Source organism: Lissotriton helveticus, chromosome 8, assembly GCF_964261635.1.
Source record: "Lissotriton helveticus chromosome 8, aLisHel1.1, whole genome shotgun sequence".
Lineage (NCBI taxonomy): Eukaryota > Metazoa > Chordata > Amphibia > Caudata > Salamandridae > Lissotriton > Lissotriton helveticus.
The window spans coordinates 348,305,398-348,333,222 of NC_136069.1; the positions used below are offsets into that span (position 1 = coordinate 348,305,398).

General features: G+C 44.7%; 1 protein-coding gene and 1 long non-coding RNA gene across 2 annotated transcripts in view; one reads left to right on the forward strand and one right to left on the reverse strand.

Moving 5' to 3' along the window:
* The window catches only part of MTUS2 (microtubule associated scaffold protein 2), a 1,701,731-nt gene that overhangs the window by 1,452,933 nt on the left and 220,973 nt on the right, over positions 1-27,825 (forward strand). The gene's annotated exons all lie outside the window — the stretch shown is intronic.
* LOC144772672 (uncharacterized) overlaps positions 1-27,825 on the reverse strand; it is a 78,243-nt gene that overhangs the window by 38,348 nt on the left and 12,070 nt on the right. The window contains exons 3-4 of the long non-coding RNA XR_013599820.1: positions 18,147-18,269; positions 2,690-2,812 (exon numbers count right to left, since the gene is read on the reverse strand). This is a non-coding gene — a long non-coding RNA (uncharacterized LOC144772672). The remainder of the gene's footprint in view (positions 1-2,689; positions 2,813-18,146; positions 18,270-27,825) is intronic.

Below are 27,825 nucleotides of genomic sequence, written 5' to 3' on the forward strand. Positions count from 1 at the left end.
CATGTGAAATGGATATTCCCCACATTAACCAAAGAAGCGTACATTTTATCATACAGGTGTCCACCAAAAGCATGGGCTTTTTATTACAAGCATGTATGAACCATATTTCAGCCCATCTACTCCTGGTCGTTCCTCCCCGGGTGGTATTTTGGTAGAAACTAGCTTTACACAATTCCAACAAGCACAAAGGATAAAATAATCAATAAGTGTACAAGCAGTCTTTATACCCATGCAGGTGTAGGTCGTTTTGTGCAATAAGCATTCATTTTTAGGGCTCGGCTGAACGCGCGGAAGCGCGTCTCCGCCGAAGCTCTTTTGTCGGCATGTGTGCTTCCCAGGAGACAATCCTGGCCGCGCGCTTCGCCTTTGAGGCGATTTGAAAGTGGCACGCGCCGACTGGCACGCGCCGCGCTCGGCCAGGCTGTCTCCTGGGAAGCACAAACATACCCAGGCACACCTCCCCCTGCACGCATGCGGCCACACACACACACGAGCGCAGACAGACATGCAGACACGCAGACAGAGACACTCCCCCCCCTCCCCCACACACAGAGACACACACACAGGAGCGCACATACACGCACACATACAGAGACACATGTACACACATCCACACCGTGATGCCTTTAAAATGTGGCGCGCATGGCCCTTGCGGTGCAGTTTACCCTATTTCCAGACGTGGCTCGCACCCATCCATGCCCGGTCGCCTGGCGCCCTCTCCCGGTCCCTCCTCCGGGTCTTGCTCTGCTCCCCTCTGCGGGTCCTCGTCTTCCGTAGCTCTCCAGAGCGACCCCTGGCGGAGAGTGTGTGTCCGTGCCTGCTACCTCCGGCTTCGCTGGGCAGCCCCGAACTCCTCGTTGCTGCTTGATCTGGGAGTCCTTGGGGCCGCCCCGACCCCCTGTTGGTCCTAAGTTCTCTGCCGCGCTCCGGGCTCCTCTCTGCGGCTGCAGCCCTCTGCTCTCTGCCCCTGACCTCTGCTTCCCTCGGCTCGCACACTCCCCGATCCCTCTCTCAGACCCCGGAGGTCTCCGCTCCTCCTCCTTCTCCCGGCCCGCACTTCCCTCCTCCACAACTCATCCCCCTCCCCTGATTTGGACGTCCTTTTCCAGGACACCCCTCCCCTGCACCTCCCCCTCCTTCTCTCTTTATTTATTTATATATTTATTTATGCATTTTTATATAGCGCGGACTTTACCCGAAGGCGTCAGAGCGCTTCACATTAGGAACAGAAATGAAACATAATGAGAAACATTACAAAAGAACAGATTGCAAAAACAAACGTTACTTACATAAGGTAATAGTGACAATTGTGAGCAACCAAAATACATGAGGTAGTAAAAACTGTGAGCAACCAAAATTACATGTGTGGAGAAGCGTGGCTCAGTGGTGAGAGGCGGCAGACCCGGAAGCTGAGATCGGCCTTGGACTAGGGTTCGATTCCCCGCCTCGGCGGATCTCGGGCTCAAAAATTCCACGGACTCGACAATTCTCGCTCCGGTGCCTACTCGACTCACGGGGTCACACTCTGCGACTCTGGGCAATAGCTTGCTTAATCTCCACTACGGCCCCTCGCGGCGGGATGCCTGGCTTTCACCTTGTGGATACCCTGCCGGGGTATCTCACAGAGGAATACCAGGACGGGTTCCCTAAGCAAGCGCCTTGATGCCTTCGGGTGATACGTGCGCTATATAAGTCGCAATACATACATGAGGTAGTAAAGGTAATAGTGACAATCGTGAGCAAACAAAATACTTGAGTAAAAATTGTGAGCAACCAAAATACATGAGGTAGTCAAAAGTGCACAAGAGGCCCCCTCCTGCCCAGGCATCGGAGCAGCAGCCACCTGGGTATGTATAACCACTGGAGTACGCCATAGCCTGTGCCATCACTCACACGGAGTCTGACAGCATACGGGGTTACCTGGCAACGTGCACTGTCCTCCCCTTGTAATTGGTAGCCTCCACTAGTATTCCCGTGAATACCTGACGGCGCGCACAGTTGCGCACATATAGTGTATGTAAACAATGATTTGTAGCCCCAGGGAGCAAATGACACCATGCATTATTACCTCGGGCAGTACCCCACAGAATGGATGGTTGCCCATAGGGAATGGGGCATATGTGCAAGCATGCCACGTTAGCCCTGCACCACACCCAGTAGTAATAGCATACGGGCATTAATGCCTAGCCTACATTATTAGTGCCAGGCAGTACATGCAGTATGCTTTGTTGGTCACGGGAATATTCAACAGGATGCACTGTTACCGCTCCCCCCACTCCCCCCCCCTCCCCGATCTAACTTGCAGTTTTATCCCCAGCCTATCTGACGCCTGCATTGTTAGTCCCAGGTTGTACATGACAGCATGTACTGTTGGTATCAGACACGGAATTTCTGAGTGTGTGCACATTTACAGCATGACGGCATAAACTGTTAGACCGAGGTGGTGTTTGACAGCATGTTTTTTTTACCCTACAACATGTATTGTTATTTGCTCCATTATTATTCCATGGGAGTATCTGACTGACAGCGGTCACTGTTGCGAACACAGAGATTCAGTAAACCTCCATTTTTATCCCACAGGGAGTAACTCACACCATGCATTGTTACCCCCCAGGAGTAACTCTCAGAATACAATGTCATTTATTTAAGATTTAAAAAAATAAATAAAGAGCAATGCCAATAGCTCTACCTTTAATGCTGCCGAGACCATTGCATTGTAAATGCTTGTTTTCTTTGTGGCCATCCCAGCTACCTTCTCAATCTGTTATCTGCAAGGTTCCCTGGATAGACATTAAGTTGAGGGAAATGTGATCTAGAAAATGACAAGGAGGAAATGGCATAGAGGCACTGTTAGCAGTTTGTAAGGGGACACAAATAGTGTGTTGGTCGTTAGGTTTTTAGAGTGCTGTATTTTGCAAAAGTACACCATGGGGTCCTACATCTCGCAAAACACTATGCAAGTCACAGAGTTGGGTCTGTATTATGTTTAGGGCATGCTGTCCCACTCTGTCCTACAGGGCAAACTTAACTGTGTGTGCCATGCGCAGACTGTTACAGTGTAAATTATTGCAGTAAAGGTGCCGTCCCTTGAGCACCTGCATACACTAGGGACAGTAATTTTGTGAAAAAGGTACAGATGTTTGCAGCTGCTAGTCTGCCTTTCAAAGTCTAAAGAGCAACCAAACCTGTATTTGAAGAGAGGCAGAGACTAACCTGCAGACGGGTGCAGTGGGTGGCATTTCCTTCACAAACCTAAATAAAGCTAATCCAAAACGAAAACTCCTACGATTCTCATTGCATTTGCTGTTAGAGACCTGCAAATATTACTGACCCTGCACATCTTAGAATTTAAAAACCTCACAGATATGTCCTTTAATCAATGGATTTCGATTGTGTTGAAGCTCTTACTCCTTTGGGAACCTTCCACATATCCAATAAAACACAAACGCAAAATAGGTCTAAAGAAACCTCAGCAAACTCAAAATTACAACCATGTTTTCTAATAAAATTTGAATAGTCACCTCATCCTTCCCACAAAGTGAACTGTGCAGGTTGGTGGGTCAACTACAAGCACTACTTTACTACACCAATGGTAAAAGCCCCTCATGAACACTCATTAGCAGAACTCTTTGGGGTCGATTACAATGGGGGGCGGATCGCCACCGCCCACCATAATCCACCGCCCGCCACCCAATTCCCCCCGCCATATTACTATGGCGGGGGACCCCAGCTGACAGAAATACCATCTGCTGGTTTTCCGTCCAGTCGATGAGTCGACCGGGTTGAAAAGGTTTTAATGTGGTGGCGGTGACTGGTAGACACCGCCACCATGCGGTCCTTGACACTGGGGGCCTGTAGCGGGCCCCCAGCCATTTTGTGGGGTGGGGGGTGCACATGGGGGGTACCAATGGTACCCCACTGCATTTGCATTTACAACGTGGCAGGCACCGCGCTGTGCCTGTCACTTTGTGCATTCAAATGCACAACTTGCATTTTTAACCTTGCGGTGGGTGCTGTTTGCAGTACTGCCCGCCGCAATGTTAAAAATGCGGAATGCGCCCGCCAGTGTGGCAGGTGCATCCAAATTGCAAATGCGGGACCGCCGCATGCATTGCAGGCGGTCCCATTTCCCGGGGCTCTGCCATCCGCCATGCTAATCAGCCCCTTAATCTCCAAAATTATCAACATACACAAGCAAATAAAATTCACATTCTCAATCTCAAAAGTAGCAAACCCAAATGATCTAGAGGCATGGCAACCACTCAATCATTGCCACAAATGAACTCCAACAGAACTGACTGCACCCTAACCAACCAAACCCACACAATACAAAAATATATCCAAGCCACAAACGTTTGACCTCATTACAAGACTGATTCTAAAAGATAGTCAGCATCAGCATGATTGTTCCCACACAGAACCCTTTCCATGCTGTCTTAAAGTAACTTTTTACACTACCAATGGTCACTAAATGGTATCTTAAGTAACTTTGAATCCCTCATTTTATGCTGAAAACCCATCTCAAACATCCCTTTCCTGACCAAACACCTTAAACGAGTAGTTCAAGAATAATTAGAAGACTTCCTACTATACCAACCGGGAAATTGGATTTGGACCCTCCAAATAAACTGAGCCTGCCTTTTTCTCCATCTATAGCAACCTCATAAATCAGGAAGGAGCAGTGCTCGTCCTTCCCACCTCACTTCTTTCCCGTGTACACCTCGATCAAACTGATTAAAGGGCATTGTATTCAAGGATCGGTCGCTTGATATCCTCTGCCCCCTCAGAGATTCAGAATAACCCACTTTCTTGTAGACGAGAATAAGTTACTTCCCTGTAACTGCAGTTCTCCAGTATTGGTACTTTCCTAGGTTCACATGCTTGAATCATTCCCTGTCGTCGAAGTGGGAGTTCCATGGTACCATAATAAAGAAGTATCACTCTAATAGCCTATAATGGCAATGAAAAAGTCAGTTTAATAGCCTATTTTCTTTGTTAAAATCAGGCGACAGCACCCTCTAGAGCACTCCCAACAGAGGCTGAGTCCCTCAGATTTTCAAGCACAAGTGGGAATAAAGAATCCCGAGCTAAGGGGAGCCTCTTGGGGAGGAGGGTGGGTCGCATGTGAATCTATGAAAGATGGTATAGGATTAAGAATTATTAGGACAAAAAAGAACAAATTGATAATAGCAAGGGATAACTACATAAAGATTACATAAGGCTTTAGCGGATAATGAATAGTTAGGTTAGGATAGGGGGTGAAGAATAGATGGAGGAAAGGGAAGAAGAGTGGGTGGGGGGAAATTGTGGATGGAGATATGGGTAAGGATAGGTCTGGGACGGATGGGAGGAGGCAGGGATGGGAACTTGGGGAGAAGGGGAGTAGCATGAGAGAAATGGGTAAAGAGGGGAGAGGAAAGGTAGACAACAGGGTGAAAGTAGAGAAGAACCTGACAGGGGGAGGCAGAATAGGGGTCAGTGTCCGAGACGAGGAATTATGGACCCCAATATTTATTAAGAAGGTGCAGTTTTAGGACTTTTTTAGGCTGAAGTGGGAGAGGTTACAAAGCAGGTCTTTAGGGAGGGTATTCCAGATGGTAGGGGCGTTTCCAGAGAAGGAGCAAGGTTGAGTGTTTTTTTATTTAACAGGGAGGGACTAGAAAAAGAGTGTTAGAGCTCCTAATCGGGTGGGAGCAGCCCGCTTTGTGGAGTTTATCAGAGAGGTACGGTGGGGAGTTTTGATGAAGGGCTTTATGAGTGATGCATGCAATCTTGTAGGAGGATCTGCCTTTGACGGGCAGCCATTTGAGGACTTTAAGGGCAGGGGCGATGCGGTCAGAACGTTTGTAGTCGGTGATAAGCCTAGCAGCTAGGTTGAACACGGACTTGAGTGGTGCTAGGTGTACTTTGGGTGTTCTAGAGAAGATAGCGTAACCATGGTCTTTTCTTGAGAGGACCAATGATTGAACTACCGTTTTGAAGTCGTCCACAGGGATAAAGGGTTTCATTTTCTTGAGATGACGGAGAGTGTAGAGTGCTCCTTTAGCAATAAATTTTATGTGGGAGATAGGAGTTAGGCTATTGTCAATAATGATACCGAGAGATTTAACTGAGTTGGATACTGTGAGCGAGCAGTTGAGGGCATTGATGTCGGAGATCCAGGTTTGGATGGGGAGCAGGTTGTTTTTAGGAGAGAAGAGAATAATTTCAGTTTTTTTAGGGTTGAGTTTGAAATGATTATGGTGGAACCAGGATTGGATCTTAGTCAAGGTGTAACTGAGGTGAAGAACATCGGAGTGGGATTTAATCTTATAGTAGAGTGGGGTGTCATCGGCGTAGAGGTGGTAGTTGATTCCAGCTTGTTTTAGAATGAGGGTAAGGGGTTCCATGAAGAGATTAAAGAGAGAGGGAGTGAGAATAGATCCCTGGGAGATACCAAGAGTGACAGGTGTAGGGTTAGAGAAGCAGTAATAGAGTTTGACTTGTTGAGTCATGTGTTGATGAAAGGAGGTGAACCATTTGAGGGCAGGACCATTGAGGCCAAAGCGAACTTTAAATGCGTTAAGTAAGGCTGATCGCTATCAAATGCAGCAGAGAGGTCAATATATAATACATTCAAATTTGCATAAATACATAAACAAACACATGGAACAAAAAGAGGCTGCCCTTATTGAAATAAGCGGTGTAGTAAAACCTGTCCAACCGCTGCATTACTGCATTGTGCCCATTACAGGTAATAATGCTGTATGAATTAGTTCAAATGAACACTTCATGAGTTGAGATAGGACTATGTGCAGTTGCAAGTCTGGGGAAGGAGCCCTTACTGGATGAAAAACACAAATTCTTTCATCAACTGTTAGATGGTTCTGCTAGAGCAGGAAGAGAGAAAATGTAATGAACATCTATCACTTGATATTTCTGCAAGCCGTACCTTGCAGGCCTTTCTGATTTCCGGTTCCCTTGCGGGGTCTGGTGGTCTCCTGAGCCTTAGGTCTATGTGGGTCCTGTCTGGGCGCCCTGCTGGTGCTCTTTTAGTTGCCGGTTGGCTGTTTTTAGCTGCCCGCCTTTTCTGTCTGCCGGCTGCTGGTGTTTGCGGCCGGTTTGTTAATTGGTGATCCAGGCTTTGTGCTAGCGAGTCTCCCTTTATCTTCCTCTTTTGCTTCATGCTAGCGCTCTATTGGTTGCCTTTTGGGGGGGTCGCTTGTTCTCCTTTTGGCTCTCCTTCTGGGGAAGGTTTCGTTTCCGGCTGGTGCGGCTTGTGGTGTCTGTAGTTCTGGCTTCCGTCTTGTCTTTCGTTTTGCCTGTGACTTGGACTTGTGTTGCGTTTTCTGTGCAGTTGGCCTGGTCATTGCTGACTTTGGTACACCTCACTACGTGATTCAGCACAGCAAAAGGGATGATAAGGTAATGCTGTGTGTACTTACCGGTAACAGCATTACTCTCAGTCCTTCTCTCGCCATGGTGAATCAGGCCATCCCTGTTGGCCAGTCCAACTGTGTGGTCTCTGAGCTTGGTACGAAATAAGAAGTATGAAGCGGCAGAGGGATTTTTATGCTGGGGAAACGATTGTGATTGCTGGCACAGGGGCCTCAATATGTGATTCAGCACAGCAAGAGAATGACTCAGTGTAATGCTATTACCAGTAAGTTAACACTGCATTACCTCCTCCTGCCTTCAGGTGCGGTGAGCACACCCCTAGCAGATTGGGGGGCTAATGCGGAAGTGATACTGCATTAGACCCCATAGAAGCCAGCATGCGGGGAAGCCTGATGAGAGCACCAGAGCTTCCCCTGCAACCTTCCTCTCACCCCTTCCCAACAGGATGTCCCATTGACATCAACAGGTAGTCCACCATACTTAAGTGCTTAACCTGTTGTAGAAACAATTGATACACTAATGTGTACAGAACGCTGTGCACCAGGTGTCACTGTTCATAGTCCGATTTGTGCTTCACTATGTTAGTTTCTGTGATCCAACGTTGAAGGACACACTAATCTTGATAAAGAATACTCAAAGATTAACATTATTCATAGGCCACCGCCTATGTGGCACTATGAACTTAGAAGCCTCTGCAATTTAAGGCTGGAAAAAGAAAATTGCAAAGAGAATGTACGGGGGGCTGACGTGGGCAATATTAGAGGTATAGACTAAAGGAAGACATACAACTGAAGTGCTAGGAACCAATACAGCGTATCTGTAGATGCCCCCATAAGCCAGATCCTCAAAGTCTATCCTCTCATACAATCTTGTATCTAGTTTCTTATTATATACTATGTGTCTATGTGTAGGAAGTTTCGTTACTAGTTGAGGGGGGATGAAAATCTAGTCAACCAGCTACCAGAATTCATGTCAGAATGAAACACAAGTAAGCCCCAAATGAACCTGTGCTTACCCCTCAGATAGGTTAGCACAACAGTGAGACTTAACTTAAAGGCAATGTATAATGTATTTATGCAGCATTCTAAACAGCAATAAAGTGAACACACAACAAAAGAAAAATCCCACACCAATTCAGAAAAATAGAGTACAATGGAGTACATTATTTGACACCAAAAATAAAAAAATCCCATCAGTAGAACCAGAAGTGTGCAATTTGAATAATTTAAGTAAAAATAGTGCTTGAAGGCATGACGCTCCAACTGTGGTGATCTGGTCACACCGGACCAGATCAAAATCACAAGTTCAAGCTAACTGCAATGGAGCTTGGGCCGAGCGCAGGGACTAAGTTAGGCCAGCTGAACAAAGTACATTAAATCCTGGTTGTGGAGCATTGCAAGATCCCGCATTGATGATGCTTCGCACAGCAACGTTTTCCCAAGAAGATATGGCTGCAGAGCGAGGTCCCAGTCCGGTAATGCGTTGTGCAGTGGTGGTTCCGATGAAGGTGTCAACTTAGCTTGCGATGCGACGTCCTCCGTCATTGTCGGGGATGACGTTGACAAATGCTTGCGATGCATAGTCCTGCGTTGGGGATGTATCGCACAGTGGTGGTTCCGAGGAGCTGCAATGTGAGGTCCTGTGTAAGGGTTGTATTGTGCACCGTCGGTTCCTATGCGGAGCTGCAAGGGGATGCATCACACTTCAAGGGTTGTCAGAGATGCCACAGCTGGGCAGGAGTGCACCTTCAGGCCCACTTCCAAAGGTTGAAGACTGGGGTGATACCACTTGGACGGTAAGACTTACAGCAGGCAGAGTCCAGGTGCTGGCTTCAAGGTAGTTGGAGCCTTTTCTGTCCCTGAGGCTCTAATCAGAAGGCTAGCCAAGTAGCCCTTGGAGTCTCTCTGGTGGTCCTGGGTTTAAGCTGCTTTGAGCGTGGCGTGTCAGTGAAAATTAGGAGATTTTTAGACACATTAATTACAGAGTAGTGTGCTGTTGCACACAGCCCTTCTTAGGGGGATTTCCCTAAAACATTTTTTCTTTTTGTCCTCCTGGTTTTTGGAGAGTCTTTTATCATGTCCATAGGTCTCTGGCCACTGTACTGCAGCAGTAAAGTGTGCATCTCCTTCCTACACATGCCAAGAAGGGGTGCTTACTTGATTGGTATAGGTGTTGTACCTGTCAGTGCCCTGTAAAAAGGTACACCACATACCCAGGGTGGGTACTGCGCTGGCTAGAAGTGGGACGTAGCACTGATTGTGCTACCCATTGGAATAGCCTGTCAAACCTGTATCATGCGCAGGCTGGCCTTTCTCGCTCATTAGCCAACCTGAGAGGGGCCTTTCACTCCCACTAGAGTGGCCCTCAGGTAAGTCCTAAGCGATGAAGCTCGGGGTAGGGTGAGTGGCAGGGTAGGGACACCTGCGTTTTCGCTGCCTGGGTAGGGAAGAACCCCCATGTGGGTTAGGGGATTGAGTCTCCCCATGGGATACTATCCGGTTTTTGCTGATTCTCTTGGTATGGCCTTAGGACCTGGGGCACGTCTCCACTTTAAAAGCAGTGTGAAAGTGTGCACACCCTTTCTAGCCTCGTTGGGAAATGGTGCTTACTTGATGTTTGTAAAACAGGTCATGAGCCTGCCAATGCAGTCTGTTGTGTGCGCTGGCACCAATGATGTGCTTAAACATGTGTACAGCCTGCCATTGCAGTCCGGCGTGCGCACTTGCACCTACAATGTTTTATAACATGTGTCTAGCCTGCCATTGCAGGCCGGTGAGCGCACTTGCACGCACATGCAGCTATGATGTTTCTAAACATGTGTCCATCCTGCCATTGCAGGCCTTTGTGTGCGCAATTGCGCTTCTGCTTAGACTAGCCTTTTAAAATCACTAACCATTCTGAGAGGACCTTTTTCTACTCCTAGAGCATCACAAGGGTATGTTTTAAGGGATGAAGCAAGTGGTAGGTGAATGGCCGGGCAAGTACATGTGTGTTCCCTACCAAGGTAGTGAGGAATTCCCATGTGTGTTTTCACTACCCATGAGGGTTGCTCTATCCATAGGCTAACACGGAGAAACGGTTGGAATGATTACAAGCTGCAATAGTGGATTGCAGGGGAGAAACCTCATCAGGTTTCCTATCATTGGATTCACAATGACAAACCCTTTCCTGTGGTAAAGGTGGTTTTGTGACTACTAGCTTTCGAAATGCTTCTCCGAGATAGTGGAAGAACATAAATACTAGGACTGCCTTTCCTAGACAGAATCTGCACTACCTTAGTTCACTCCTACAGAGTGAAAACTTTTTTCTAACACAATTCAATTAATCAATCAAACTAATGTTTAGCAATTATACAACTCATACAGAGGTGCAGAATCAATTTAAAGTGACATTTGTAAAAAAACGATTCATCCAACGTAAAGCATTGCTTCTTTTATTCAAAAGCATTGTTGCTTGAACTTCTCAATTTTCAAATGGCGTAGATGTACAAGCTTGTCAAATGGCAAATCCCAATATATTTCGGGTGCTGTTTGCACCCTTCTTCAGGGGAAAATCTGAGAAACCATATGACAAAATCAATGCTGATACTATTCAACAAAATCGAAACCTAGCAAACAACTGTTTTTTTTTTATATACATGCTTAATTCATGTCAGGGACAGCTAAAAGATTAGAGTGACAGAAATGATGTCCAAATCGAAGGGTTGAATCATGGTTGTGTGGAATGTGAAACAACTCTCTAATAAAAGTGAGCAGACAGAAAACCGAATCCAAAGTGCAGTGTAAAAACACCAAATGTGTGCTAATTAGTATGGACTGTCTCATCATGCATACATGGAAATCAACATCGTTTATGAAATACCTGAAACGTGTTGCTCCACATAATTCACAAGCTTATGTAAAAATTGGACTCTGAAACATAAGAGTAACGAGCAGTAAGACCTTGTGTAGTCATAGATCTGCCAAAAAAGAAACGACTTTTGTGAGCTCTCACCTATAATTTAATGAGGTCTACTGCAAAAAGCCAGTCAACCAGTAAAGCCTGCTGATGCAGGTATGATGCCACAAGTAGTCACTATAAAACATGAGCACAGTAACCAGCATGTGTTGATGCTATCTCCTAGATAGTGGGCATTTCTCTGCTCTAAAACTCTTTATGTGCTTTTTAGCTGCACTCCAGTCCACACTGGAGGCTGGGGGAGCACATCTGGGCATTGCCCAGCTACAAAACGGTTCCATGTTAAAGTATCAATAGTAAAAATATTGAGGAAAAAATATCGATGTGAAGATATCGATAACAAAAATATCGACTTCCTATACATAAACAAGTACAATATCGACCCAAAAATATCGATGTAAAAAATATAGAAGTAAAAAACTATTGATGTTAAAAAATGTACATAACTTAAATAAAATTAATCAAATATTATTAATATTAACACAATTAATTATATGTAATATATATTTTAACTAATTATAACTAATAAACTTAATTTAATAAATATAAACACGAAAAAGTGTACATATACATATATTTACTTAAATACATTTTATTAACTATTATCTTTATTTAATTTATAAACTTTAAATTATATAAAAATTAAATATACACATATAAATAATTTAAAATTAAATATAATATTTAATGTTTAATTAACACAATAAACTAATAAAAAAAGAAAAAAAGACTTTAACAACAAAATAAACACAATAGTTGTGAAAACGTTAGATAGCGAGGGGGTCAAAAAGACTATTCCCACTCCAGTGTGTGCAACAGTAGGGAAAACGTTGGATAGTGTAGGGTTAAAAATTTCTATTCCCACTCCAGTGAGTGCAACATTAGGGAAAGCATTGGATAGCGGAGGGGTAAAATTACTATTCCCACTCCAGTGAGTGCAACAGTATGGAAAGCGCTGGAAAGCGAAGGGGTAAAAATTACTATTCCCACTCCAGTGAGTGCAACAGTAGGGAAAGCGCTGGATAGCGGAGGGGTAAAAATTACTATTCCCACTCCAGTGAGTGCAACAGTAGGGAAAGTGCTGGATCCCACAACAATAAAAAACAAAACCATCAACATTTTTATTACATTTTATTTCCAATATTAACATAATTAATATATAAATTTAAATATATTATTAACAAATATAATAAAAAAATCATTACACATTAATTAATACTATAATATCCACAACACACACCTAAAATTCATTACACAAAATGTATAATTATTAATTAATGGAAATTAATATATACATATTTATTAATCAATAACAAATTAATTACTTACCACTTTTCACAGCATTTACACACAAACACCACAACACACACCTAAAATAAATTAGAATTAATAATTACTAATTAATTCATGGAAATTAATTTTAAAATATTTAATTAATCAATAAAAAATTAATAACTAACCACCATTCACACCATTTACACATATAAACACAACACACACCTAAAATGAATTAAACAATTAACAAAATTAATTAATTATTTGAAATTAATTAACTAATAATTAAACGTATTAATTAATCAATTAACACATTAATTATTCAATAAATGTTATATAATTAAATTACTTCCCAACCTATTCCCCTATAAACAAACCCATTGCCCGCTGTGGAACTAAAAACGCAAAATTCAAATAAAAAATTAACTACTATAAATTATTATTTAAATCTATATAATTAAATGACTTCCCACCCTAATCCCCTATAAACCCACAACCCGCTACGGAACTAAAAACACAAAATTAAACTTAAAATAAATTAATAACTAGTAACATTTTAAACATATAATAAAATGACAGAATTCTCATTAAAACACTAAAATACATAACATTATTAATAATTAGATATTTTTGTAAACTATATTTTTGTAAACGATATTTAAGACGTCGATGTTTTTGAAATCGATATTACTTACCTGTTAGTCGATATTCTTGTCCACAATATTTTTGTTGTCGATATTTCGTCCCCACAATATTTTTGCAGGGATTTTTATGTCCCTCGATATTTATACGACGATATTCCTGCTCTGCACTCTACAAAACATTGGACATGCAACTGGAAAGACAGACATGTGCCGTATGTGGGCCTTGCTGGATAGATTGGAGGGAGAGGCTTTGACACTTGGCCTCTGTAACCATATCATGGCCCCACTAAAGATTAAGATCTGCATTCCATGGCCTCATGGCAGACAGGACTGAAATTCTGGGGAGACATCTGTGGTTCAATGGTAGACACTTTGACCCACTACTTCAAAAACACACTACAGTGTAAGTACTGATGCCATACTTCAGCAGGGCAGAAATACATTTGTGGGCACGTGGGAACAAGGAAACTGCGTGGTACACACAGCAAGAATAATCTGTTGTGCACAAAAAGTATTACTGACATTGAAAGGGACCACGTGCCTTTCCTATATACCTGCGATGTGTGGCACCCTAAAGTGTGCTCTCCTAGGGCTTGTTGGCTTACCACTTGTGCTTTCGGAGGTCTCAGGGACATCTAAGATCTCCTACGAGGGACCCACATTGTCTACTTGTGACACCTGGAGAGCGGTGCTCTCTTATATGTCCACATCATCTGCTGGATCCCAACTGGTAGTGCGGCGTGAGCATGGAACTAAGAATTGTGCCTGGAGACTGGATTGCCTGGTGCGGAGCCCCAGAAATCGTGTCTGCATCTATGGAAAATGGACACTGCATCGTGGGGACCTTGGCTTTGTTCATTCAGGACTACTGTGAATGCCCCTCCCTGTCCAGCAAGCTAGCTCATTGGAATGTGTGTGTAGACACCCCCTACTCGTTCACTAGAGGTTTTGGGTGGTTAATTTCCTCTTCTGTCACCCCATCCATTAGTTCACAGAATTATTAGTGTAATTTTGTAGTTACTCAAACACAAGTGATATTATCCTATTATTCCAGCACATATTCAGGTTCACATGCTTGCATTACTGGGCACATGTATTGCCACTGCACATTCTTTTGTTATTGTGAACATGTTTAGGTAGCTAGTGCTCAAGTGGTAATGTCCATGCATTCATGTTAGCTCACACACAACTTTTACTCCGCAGAATTAGGCACCCACATTTATGCCAAAGAACATGCAAACCATTAGGTTTCAGGTACTGTGAAAGGAGAAAAGTCACTCTAGGAGGCAGTGGCAGATGACAAGTACGGGGATTGGATGGGCGAGCAAATGGGTGGGGGCATAAAATAAATAAACAACATCAATAAAATAAATACATACATGGAATAAATAAAGTCACTTACCTGCTTGCGCAGACATGTCCTCTTTGCTCCGATCCTCCTCTTTTCCGACATCACGTTGAGGGCCCCACCTAACCTACTTAACCAATCATGATGCTGCTTTCATGCTGATAACCAGCATGAGAGAAGCGCCAGGGTTGAGTGGAGCAGCATCTCCCAGCACTCCTGAGGACAGTATAGGCTTGTGCAGGCTCTAAATCCGACTGTCTAAGACAGCTGGGTAGTGAGGTTTATCGTGTGCATGCCAGAATGGCCATCACAAGACAGCCGGCCAAAGGGATATGCGCACTATAAACTAGTGCACAGGCAGCTCACCACTGCTGCCACTCAGCAAGCCCGCCCCTTCCTGAGTCAGGATGGGTTGACGAAAAATATCACAATTACATTTTTCATCTCTGGGGCATTTAAGTGGGGAGACGCTCCTCCGCTCCAATGGAGGAGTCACTCCTGCTAGGAAGTATTGTTAATCAGAACAAAGTCATTGTATTCGATGATGATTCTGCATTGACAAGGTTGAAGAGGGTCTAGGGTTCAGGACATTTATGTAAAGGCTTTGGGAGCCCCTTCTGGAGTGAAACCAACATGGGATGTACTGACCATTTTGAAAGGTATGGTTTAATTTATGGCGTAGCATCTATGACCACTGGTCTTCTCAGCTTCTATTTTTTTAAGCAATGACTTCCCAAAAAGGAACAACCATTTTCATTATCTAATGTTGTAGCCATATACGCGACCGAAGGAAACAGTGTAGGCAGTTGTAGTTTAGGAGCACACACTCCAGTATATTCCGGACACCTGGAGACATACATGTGAAATGGATATTCCCCACATTAACCAAAGAAGCGTACATTTTATCATACAGGTGTCCACCAAAAGCATGGGCTTTTTATTACAAGCATGTATGAACCATATTTCAGCCCATCTACTCCTGGTCGTTCCTCCCCGGGTGGTATTTTGGTAGAAACTAGCTTTACACAATTCCAACAAGCACAAAGGATAAAATAATCAATAAGTGTACAAGCAGTCTTTATACCCATGCAGGTGTAGGTCGTTTTGTGCAATAAGCATTCATTTTTAGGGCTCGGCTGAACGCGCGGAAGCGCGTCTCCGCCGAAGCTCTTTTGTCGGCATGTGTGCTTCCCAGGAGACAATCCTGGCCGCGCGCTTCGCCTTTGAGGCGATTTGAAAGTGGCACGCGCCGACTGGCACGCGCCGCGCTCGGCCAGGCTGTCTCCTGGGAAGCACAAACATACCCAGGCACACCTCCCCCTGCACGCATGCGGCCACACACACACACGAGCGCAGACAGACATGCAGACACGCAGACAGAGACACTCCCCCCCCCTCCCCCACACACAGAGACACACACACAGGAGCGCACATACACGCACACATACAGAGACACATGTACACACATCCACACCGTGATGCCTTTAAAATGTGGCGCGCATGGCCCTTGCGGTGCAGTTTACCCTATTTCCAGACGTGGCTCGCACCCATCCATGCCCGGTCGCCTGGCGCCCTCTCCCGGTCCCTCCTCCGGGTCTTGCTCTGCTCCCCTCTGCGGGTCCTCGTCTTCCGTAGCTCTCCAGAGCGACCCCTGGCGGAGAGTGTGTGTCCGTGCCTGCTACCTCCGGCTTCGCTGGGCAGCCCCGAACTCCTCGTTGCTGCTTGATCTGGGAGTCCTTGGGGCCGCCCCGACCCCCTGTTGGTCCTAAGTTCTCTGCCGCGCTCCGGGCTCCTCTCTGCGGCTGCAGCCCTCTGCTCTCTGCCCCTGACCTCTGCTTCCCTCGGCTCGCACACTCCCCGATCCCTCTCTCAGACCCCGGAGGTCTCCGCTCCTCCTCCTTCTCCCGGCCCGCACTTCCCTCCTCCACAACTCATCCCCCTCCCCTGATTTGGACGTCCTTTTCCAGGACACCCCTCCCCTGCACCTCCCCCTCCTTCTCTCTTTATTTATTTATATATTTATTTATGCATTTTTATATAGCGCGGACTTTACCCGAAGGCGTCAGAGCGCTTCACATTAGGAACAGAAATGAAACATAATGAGAAACATTACAAAAGAACAGATTGCAAAAACAAACGTTACTTACATAAGGTAATAGTGACAATTGTGAGCAACCAAAATACATGAGGTAGTAAAAACTGTGAGCAACCAAAATTACATGTGTGGAGAAGCGTGGCTCAGTGGTGAGAGGCGGCAGACCCGGAAGCTGAGATCGGCCTTGGACTAGGGTTCGATTCCCCGCCTCGGCGGATCTCGGGCTCAAAAATTCCACGGACTCGACAATTCTCGCTCCGGTGCCTACTCGACTCACGGGGTCACACTCTGCGACTCTGGGCAATAGCTTGCTTAATCTCCACTACGGCCCCTCGCGGCGGGATGCCTGGCTTTCACCTTGTGGATACCCTGCCGGGGTATCTCACAGAGGAATACCAGGACGGGTTCCCTAAGCAAGCGCCTTGATGCCTTTGGGTGATACGTGCGCTATATAAGTCGCAATACATACATGAGGTAGTAAAGGTAATAGTGACAATCGTGAGCAAACAAAATACTTGAGTAAAAATTGTGAGCAACCAAAATACATGAGGTAGTCAAAAGTGCACAAGAGGCCCCCTCCTGCCCAGGCATCGGAGCAGCAGCCACCTGGGTATGTATAACCACTGGAGTACGCCATAGCCTGTGCCATCACTCACACGGAGTCTGACAGCATACGGGGTTACCTGGCAACGTGCACTGTCCTCCCCTTGTAATTGGTAGCCTCCACTAGTATTCCCGTGAATACCTGACGGCGCGCACAGTTGCGCACATATAGTGTATGTAAACAATGATTTGTAGCCCCAGGGAGCAAATGACACCATGCATTATTACCTCGGGCAGTACCCCACAGAATGGATGGTTGCCCATAGGGAATAGGGCATATGTGCAAGCATGCCACGTTAGCCCTGCACCACACCCAGTAGTAATAGCATACGGGCATTAATGCCTAGCCTACATTATTAGTGCCAGGCAGTACATGCAGTATGCTTTGTTGGTCACGGGAATATTCAACAGGATGCACTGTTACCGCTCCCCCCACACCCCCCCCTCCCCGATCTAACTTGCAGTTTTATCCCCAGCCTATCTGACGCCTGCATTGTTAGTCCCAGGTTGTACATGACAGCATGTACTGTTGGTATCAGACACGGAATTTCTGAGTGTGTGCACATTTACAGCATGACGGCATAAACTGTTAGACCGAGGTGGTGTTTGACAGCATGTTTTTTTTACCCTACAACATGTATTGTTATTTGCTCCATTATTATTCCATGGGAGTATCTGACTGACAGCGGTCACTGTTGCGAACACAGAGATTCAGTAAACCTCCATTTTTATCCCACAGGGAGTAACTCACACCATGCATTGTTACCCCCAGGAGTAACTCTCAGAATACAATGTCATTTATTTAAGATTTAAAAAAAAAAATAAAGAGCAATGCCAATAGCTCTACCTTTAATGCTGCCGAGACCATTGCATTGTAAATGCTTGTTTTCTTTGTGGCCATCCCAGCTACCTTCTCAATCTGTTATCTGCAAGGTTCCCTGGATAGACATTAAGTTGAGGGAAATGTGATCTAGAAAATGACAAGGAGGAAATGGCATAGAGGCACTGTTAGCAGTTTGTAAGGGGACACAAATAGTGTGTTGGTCGTTAGGTTTTTAGAGTGCTGTATTTTGCAAAAGTACACCATGGGGTCCTACATCTCGCAAAACACTATGCAAGTCACAGAGTTGGGTCTGTATTATGTTTAGGGCATGCTGTCCCACTCTGTCCTACAGGGCAAACTTAACTGTGTGTGCCATGCGCAGACTGTTACAGTGTAAATTATTGCAGTAAAGGTGCCGTCCCTTGAGCACCTGCATACACTAGGGACAGTAATTTTGTGAAAAAGGTACAGATGTTTGCAGCTGCTAGTCTGCCTTTCAAAGTCTAAAGAGCAACCAAACCTGTATTTGAAGAGAGGCAGAGACTAACCTGCAGACGGGTGCAGTGGGTGGCATTTCCTTCACAAACCTAAATAAAGCTAATCCAAAACGAAAACTCCTACGATTCTCATTGCATTTGCTGTTAGAGACCTGCAAATATTACTGACCCTGCACATCTTAGAATTTAAAAACCTCACAGATATGTCCTTTAATCAATGGATTTCGATTGTGTTGAAGCTCTTACTCCTTTGGGAACCTTCCACATATCCAATAAAACACAAACGCAAAATAGGTCTAAAGAAACCTCAGCAAACTCAAAATTACAACCATGTTTTCTAATAAAATTTGAATAGTCACCTCATCCTTCCCACAAAGTGAACTGTGCAGGTTGGTGGGTCAACTACAAGCACTACTTTACTACACCAATGGTAAAAGCCCCTCATGAACACTCATTAGCAGAACTCTTTGGGGTCGATTACAATGGGGGGCGGATCGCCACCGCCCACCATAATCCACCGCCCGCCACCCAATTCCCCCCGCCATATTACTATGGCGGGGGACCCCGGCTGACAGAAATACCATCTGCTGGTTTTCCGTCCAGTCGATGAGTCGACCGGGTTGAAAAGGTTTTAATGTGGTGGCGGTGACTGGTAGACACCGCCACCATGCGGTCCTTGACACTGGGGGCCTGTAGCGGGCCCCCAGCCATTTTGTGGGGTGGGGGGTGCACATGGGGGGTACCAATGGTACCCCACTGCATTTGCATTTACAACGTGGCAGGCACCGCGCTGTGCCTGTCACTTTGTGCATTCAAATGCACAACTTGCATTTTTAACCTTGCGGTGGGTGCTGTTTGCAGTACTGCCCGCCGCAATGTTAAAAATGCGGAATGCGCCCGCCAGTGTGGCAGGTGCATCCAAATTGCAAATGCGGGACCGCCGCATGCATTGCAGGCGGTCCCATTTCCCGGGGCTCTGCCATCCGCCATGCTAATCAGCCCCTTAATCTCCAAAATTATCAACATACACAAGCAAATAAAATTCACATTCTCAATCTCAAAAGTAGCAAACCCAAATGATCTAGAGGCATGGCAACCACTCAATCATTGCCACAAATGAACTCCAACAGAACTGACTGCACCCTAACCAACCAAACCCACACAATACAAAAATATATCCAAGCCACAAACGTTTGACCTCATTACAAGACTGATTCTAAAAGATAGTCAGCATCAGCATGATTGTTCCCACACAGAACCCTTTCCATGCTGTCTTAAAGTAACTTTTTACACTACCAATGGTCACTAAATGGTATCTTAAGTAACTTTGAATCCCTCATTTTATGCTGAAAACCCATCTCAAACATCCCTTTCCTGACCAAACACCTTAAACGAGTAGTTCAAGAATAATTAGAAGACTTCCTACTATACCAACCGGGAAATTGGATTTGGACCCTCCAAATAAACTGAGCCTGCCTTTTTCTCCATCTATAGCAACCTCATAAATCAGGAAGGAGCAGTGCTCGTCCTTCCCACCTCACTTCTTTCCCGTGTACACCTCGATCAAACTGATTAAAGGGCATTGTATTCAAGGATCGGTCGCTTGATATCCTCTGCCCCCTCAGAGATTCAGAATAACCCACTTTCTTGTAGACGAGAATAAGTTACTTCCCTGTAACTGCAGTTCTCCAGTATTGGTATCTTTCCTAGGTTCACATGCTTGAATCATTCCCTGTCGTCGAAGTGGGAGTTCCATGGTACCATAATAAAGAAGTATCACTCTAATAGCCTATAATGGCAATGAAAAAGTCAGTTTAATAGCCTATTTTCTTTGTTAAAATCAGGCGACAGCACCCTCTAGAGCACTCCCAACAGAGGCTGAGTCCCTCAGATTTTCAAGCACAAGTGGGAATAAAGAATCCCGAGCTAAGGGGAGCCTCTTGGGGAGGAGGGTGGGTCGCATGTGAATCTATGAAAGATGGTATAGGATTAAGAATTATTAGGACAAAAAAGAACAAATTGATAATAGCAAGGGATAACTACATAAAGATTACATAAGGCTTTAGCGGATAATGAATAGTTAGGTTAGGATAGGGGGTGAAGAATAGATGGAGGAAAGGGAAGAAGAGTGGGTGGGGGGAAATTGTGGATGGAGATATGGGTAAGGATAGGTCTGGGACGGATGGGAGGAGGCAGGGATGGGAACTTGGGGAGAAGGGGAGTAGCATGAGAGAAATGGGTAAAGAGGGGAGAGGAAAGGTAGACAACAGGGTGAAAGTAGAGAAGAACCTGACAGGGGGAGGCAGAATAGGGGTCAGTGTCCGAGACGAGGAATTATGGACCCCAATATTTATTAAGAAGGTGCAGTTTTAGGACTTTTTTAGGCTGAAGTGGGAGAGGTTACAAAGCAGGTCTTTAGGGAGGGTATTCCAGATGGTAGGGGCGTTTCCAGAGAAGGAGCAAGGTTGAGTGTTTTTTTATTTAACAGGGAGGGACTAGAAAAAGAGTGTTAGAGCTCCTAATCGGGTGGGAGCAGCCCGCTTTGTGGAGTTTATCAGAGAGGTACGGTGGGGAGTTTTGATGAAGGGCTTTATGAGTGATGCATGCAATCTTGTAGGAGGATCTGCCTTTGACGGGCAGCCATTTGAGGACTTTAAGGGCAGGGGCGATGCGGTCAGAACGTTTGTAGTCGGTGATAAGCCTAGCAGCTAGGTTGAACACGGACTTGAGTGGTGCTAGGTGTACTTTGGGTGTTCTAGAGAAGATAGCGTAACCATGGTCTTTTCTTGAGAGGACCAATGATTGAACTACCGTTTTGAAGTCGTCCACAGGGATAAAGGGTTTCATTTTCTTGAGATGACGGAGAGTGTAGAGTGCTCCTTTAGCAATAAATTTTATGTGGGAGATAGGAGTTAGGCTATTGTCAATAATGATACCGAGAGATTTAACTGAGTTGGATACTGTGAGCGAGCAGTTGAGGGCATTGATGTCGGAGATCCAGGTTTGGATGGGGAGCAGGTTGTTTTTAGGAGAGAAGAGAATAATTTCAGTTTTTTTAGGGTTGAGTTTGAAATGATTATGGTGGAACCAGGTTTGGATCTTAGTCAAGGTGTAACTGAGGTGAAGAACATCGGAGTGGGATTTAATCTTATAGTAGAGTGGGGTGTCATCGGCGTAGAGGTGGTAGTTGATTCCAGCTTGTTTTAGAATGAGGGTAAGGGGTTCCATGAAGAGATTAAAGAGAGAGGGAGTGAGAATAGATCCCTGGGAGACACCAAGAGTGACAGGTGTAGGGTTAGAGAAGCAGTAATAGAGTTTGACTTGTTGAGTCATGTGTTGATGAAAGGAGGTGAACCATTTGAGGGCAGGACCATTGAGGCCAAAGCGAACTTTAAATGCGTTAAGTAAGGCTGATCGCTATCAAATGCAGCAGAGAGGTCAATATATAATACATTCAAATTTGCATAAATACATAAACAAACACATGGAACAAAAAGAGGCTGCCCTTATTGAAATAAGCGGTGTAGTAAAACCTGTCCAACCGCTGCATTACTGCATTGTGCCCATTACAGGTAATAATGCTGTATGAATTAGTTCAAATGAACACTTCATGAGTTGAGATAGGACTATGTGCAGTTGCAAGTCTGGGGAAGGAGCCCTTACTGGATGAAAAACACGAATTCTTTCATCAACTGTTAGATGGTTCTGCTAGAGCAGGAAGAGAGAAAATGTAATGAACATCTATCACTTGATATTTCTGCAAGCCGTACCTTGCAGGCCTTTCTGATTTCCGGTTCCCTTGCGGGGTCTGGTGGTCTCCTGAGCCTTAGGTCTATGTGGGTCCTGTCTGGGCGCCCTGCTGGTGCTCTTTTAGTTGCCGGTTGGCTGTTTTTAGCTGCCCGCCTTTTCTGTCTGCCGGCTGCTGGTGTTTGCGGCCGGTTTGTTAATTGGTGATCCAGGCTTTGTGCTAGCGAGTCTCCCTTTATCTTCCTCTTTTGCTTCATGCTAGCGCTCTATTGGTTGCCTTTTGGGGGGGTCGCTTGTTCTCCTTTTGGCTCTCCTTCTGGGGAAGGTTTCGTTTCCGGCTGGTGCGGCTTGTGGTGTCTGTAGTTCTGGCTTCCGTCTTGTCTTTCGTTTTGCCTGTGACTTGGACTTGTGTTGCGTTTTCTGTGCAGTTGGCCTGGTCATTGCTGACTTTGGTACACCTCACTACGTGATTCAGCACAGCAAAAGGGATGATAAGGTAATGCTGTGTGTACTTACCGGTAACAGCATTACTCTCAGTCCTTCTCTCGCCATGGTGAATCAGGCCATCCCTGTTGGCCAGTCCAACTGTGTGGTCTCTGAGCTTGGTACGAAATAAGAAGTATGAAGCGGCAGAGGGATTTTTATGCTGGGGAAACGATTGTGATTGCTGGCACAGGGGCCTCAATATGTGATTCAGCACAGCAAGAGAATGACTCAGTGTAATGCTATTACCAGTAAGTTAACACTGCATTACCTCCTCCTGCCTTCAGGTGCGGTGAGCACACCCCTAGCAGATTGGGGGGCTAATGCGGAAGTGATACTGCATTAGACCCCATAGAAGCCAGCATGCGGGGAAGCCTGATGAGAGCACCAGAGCTTCCCCTGCAACCTTCCTCTCACCCCTTCCCAACAGGATGTCCCATTGACATCAACAGGTAGTCCACCATACTTAAGTGCTTAACCTGTTGTAGAAACAATTGATACACTAATGTGTACAGAACGCTGTGCACCAGGTGTCACTGTTCATAGTCCGATTTGTGCTTCACTATGTTAGTTTCTGTGATCCAACGTTGAAGGACACACTAATCTTGATAAAGAATACTCAAAGATTAACATTATTCATAGGCCACCGCCTATGTGGCACTATGAACTTAGAAGCCTCTGCAATTTAAGGCTGGAAAAAGAAAATTGCAAAGAGAATGTACGGGGGGCTGACGTGGGCAATATTAGAGGTATAGACTAAAGGAAGACATACAACTGAAGTGCTAGGAACCAATACAGCGTATCTGTAGATGCCCCCATAAGCCAGATCCTCAAAGTCTATCCTCTCATACAATCTTGTATCTAGTTTCTTATTATATACTATGTGTCTATGTGTAGGAAGTTTCGTTACTAGTTGAGGGGGGATGAAAATCTAGTCAACCAGCTACCAGAATTCATGTCAGAATGAAACACAAGTAAGCCCCAAATGAACCTGTGCTTACCCCTCAGATAGGTTAGCACAACAGTGAGACTTAACTTAAAGGCAATGTATAATGTATTTATGCAGCATTCTAAACAGCAATAAAGTGAACACACAACAAAAGAAAAATCCCACACCAATTCAGAAAAATAGAGTACAATGGAGTACATTATTTGACACCAAAAATAAAAAAATCCCATCAGTAGAACCAGAAGTGTGCAATTTGAATAATTTAAGTAAAAATAGTGCTTGAAGGCATGACGCTCCAACTGTGGTGATCTGGTCACACCGGACCAGATCAAAATCACAAGTTCAAGCTAACTGCAATGGAGCTTGGGCCGAGCGCAGGGACTAAGTTAGGCCAGCTGAACAAAGTACATTAAATCCTGGTTGTGGAGCATTGCAAGATCCCCCATTGATGATGCTTCGCACAGCAACGTTTTCCCAAGAAGATATGGCTGCAGAGCGAGGTCCCAGTCCGGTAATGCGTTGTGCAGTGGTGGTTCCGATGAAGGTGTCAACTTAGCTTGCGATGCGACGTCCTCCGTCATTGTCGGGGATGACGTTGACAAATGCTTGCGATGCATAGTCCTGCGTTGGGGATGTATCGCACAGTGGTGGTTCCGAGGAGCTGCAATGTGAGGTCCTGTGTAAGGGTTGTATTGTGCACCGTCGGTTCCTATGCGGAGCTGCAAGGGGATGCATCACACTTCAAGGGTTGTCAGAGATGCCACAGCTGGGCAGGAGTGCACCTTCAGGCCCACTTCCAAAGGTTGAAGACTGGGGTGATACCACTTGGACGGTAAGACTTACAGCAGGCAGAGTCCAGGTGCTGGCTTTAAGGTAGTTGGAGCCTTTTCTGTCCCTGAGGCTCTAATCAGAAGGCTAGCCAAGTAGCCCTTGGAGTCTCTCTGGTGGTCCTGGGTTTAAGCTGCTTTGAGCGTGGCGTGTCAGTGAAAATTAGGAGATTTTTAGACACATTAATTACAGAGTAGTGTGCTGTTGCACACAGCCCTTCTTAGGGGGATTTCCCTAAAACATTTTTTCTTTTTGTCCTCCTGGTTTTTGGAGAGTCTTTTATCATGTCCATAGGTCTCTGGCCACTGTACTGCAGCAGTAAAGTGTGCATCTCCTTCCTACACATGCCAAGAAGGGGTGCTTACTTGATTGGTATAGGTGTTGTACCTGTCAGTGCCCTGTAAAAAGGTACACCACATACCCAGGGTGGGTACTGCGCTGGCTAGAAGTGGGACGTAGCACTGATTGTGCTACCCATTGGAATAGCCTGTCAAACCTGTATCATGCGCAGGCTGGCCTTTCTCGCTCATTAGCCAACCTGAGAGGGGCCTTTCACTCCCACTAGAGTGGCCCTCAGGTAAGTCCTAAGCGATGAAGCTCGGGGTAGGGTGAGTGGCAGGGTAGGGACACCTGCGTTTTCGCTGCCTGGGTAGGGAAGAACCCCCATGTGGGTTAGGGGATTGAGTCTCCCCATGGGATACTATCCGGTTTTTGCTGATTCTCTTGGTATGGCCTTAGGACCTGGGGCACGTCTCCACTTTAAAAGCAGTGTGAAAGTGTGCACACCCTTTCTAGCCTCGTTGGGAAATGGTGCTTACTTGATGTTTGTAAAACAGGTCATGAGCCTGCCAATGCAGTCTGTTGTGTGCGCTGGCACCAATGATGTGCTTAAACATGTGTACAGCCTGCCATTGCAGTCCGGCGTGCGCACTTGCACCTACAATGTTTTATAACATGTGTCTAGCCTGCCATTGCAGGCCGGTGAGCGCACTTGCACGCACATGCAGCTATGATGTTTCTAAACATGTATCCATCCTGCCATTGCAGGCCTGTGTGTGCGCAATTGCGCTTCTGCTTAGACTAGCCTTTTAAAATCACTAACCATTCTGAGAGGACCTTTTTCTACTCCTAGAGCATCACAAGGGTATGTTTTAAGGGATGAAGCAAGTGGTAGGTGAATGGCCGGGCAAGTACATGTGTGTTCCCTACCAAGGTAGTGAGGAATTCCCATGTGTGTTTTCACTACCCATGAGGGTTGCTCTATCCATAGGCTAACACGGAGAAACGGTTGGAATGATTACAAGCTGCAATAGTGGATTGCAGGGGAGAAACCTCATCAGGTTTCCTATCATTGGATTCACAATGACAAACCCTTTCCTGTGGTAAAGGTGGTTTTGTGACTACTAGCTTTCGAAATGCTTCTCCTAGATAGTGGAAGAACATAAATACTAGGACTGCCTTTCCTAGACAGAATCTGCACTACCTTAGTTCACTCCTACAGAGTGAAAACTTTTTTCTAACACAATTCAATTAATCAATCAAACTAATGTTTAGCAATTATACAACTCATACAGAGGTGCAGAATCAATTTAAAGTGACATTTGTAAAAAAACGATTCATCCAACGTAAAGCATTGCTTCTTTTATTCAAAAGCATTGTTGCTTGAACTTCTCAATTTTCAAATGGCGTAGATGTACAAGCTTGTCAAATGGCAAATCCCAATATATTTCGGGTGCTGTTTGCACCCTTCTTCAGGGGAAAATCTGAGAAACCATATGACAAAATCAATGCTGATACTATTCAACAAAATCGAAACCTAGCAAACAACTGTTTTTTTTTTATATACATGCTTAATTCATGTCAGGGACAGCTAAAAGATTAGAGTGACAGAAATGATGTCCAAATCGAAGGGTTGAATCATGGTTGTGTGGAATGTGAAACAACTCTCTAATAAAAGTGAGCAGACAGAAAACCGAATCCAAAGTGCAGTGTAAAAACACCAAATGTGTGCTAATTAGTATGGACTGTCTCATCATGCATACATGGAAATCAACATCGTTTATGAAATACCTGAAACGTGTTGCTCCACATAATTCACAAGCTTATGTAAAAATTGGACTCTGAAACATAAGAGTAACGAGCAGTAAGACCTTGTGTAGTCATAGAGCTGCCAAAAAAGAAACGACTTTTGTGAGCTCTCACCTATAATTTAATGAGGTCTACTGCAAAAAGCCAGTCAACCAGTAAAGCCTGCTGATGCAGGTATGATGCCACAAGTAGTCACTATAAAACATGAGCACAGTAACCAGCATGTGTTGATGCTATCTCCTAGATAGTGGGCATTTCTCTGCTCTAAAACTCTTTATGTGCTTTTTAGCTGCACTCCAGTCCACACTGGAGGCTGGGGGAGCACATCTGGGCATTGCCCAGCTACAAAACGGTTCCATGTTAAAGTATCAATAGTAAAAATATTGAGGAAAAAATATCGATGTGAAGATATCGATAACAAAAATATCGACTTCCTATACATAAACAAGTACAATATCGACCCAAAAATATCGATGTAAAAAATATAGAAGTAAAAAACTATTGATGTTAAAAAATGTACATAACTTAAATAAAATTAATCAAATATTATTAATATTAACACAATTAATTATATGTAATATATATTTTAACTAATTATAACTAATAAACTTAATTTAATAAATATAAACACGAAAAAGTGTACATATACATATATTTACTTAAATACATTTTATTAACTATTATCTTTATTTAATTTATAAACTTTAAATTATATAAAAATTAAATATACACATATAAATAATTTAAAATTAAATATAATATTTAATGTTTAATTAACACAATAAACTAATAAAAAAAGAAAAAAAGACTTTAACAACAAAATAAACACAATAGTTGTGAAAACGTTAGATAGCGAGGGGGTCAAAAAGACTATTCCCACTCCAGTGTGTGCAACAGTAGGGAAAACGTTGGATAGTGTAGGGTTAAAAATTTCTATTCCCACTCCAGTGAGTGCAACATTAGGGAAAGCATTGGATAGCGGAGGGGTAAAATTACTATTCCCACTCCAGTGAGTGCAACAGTATGGAAAGCGCTGGAAAGCGAAGGGGTAAAAATTACTATTCCCACTCCAGTGAGTGCAACAGTAGGGAAAGCGCTGGATAGCGGAGGG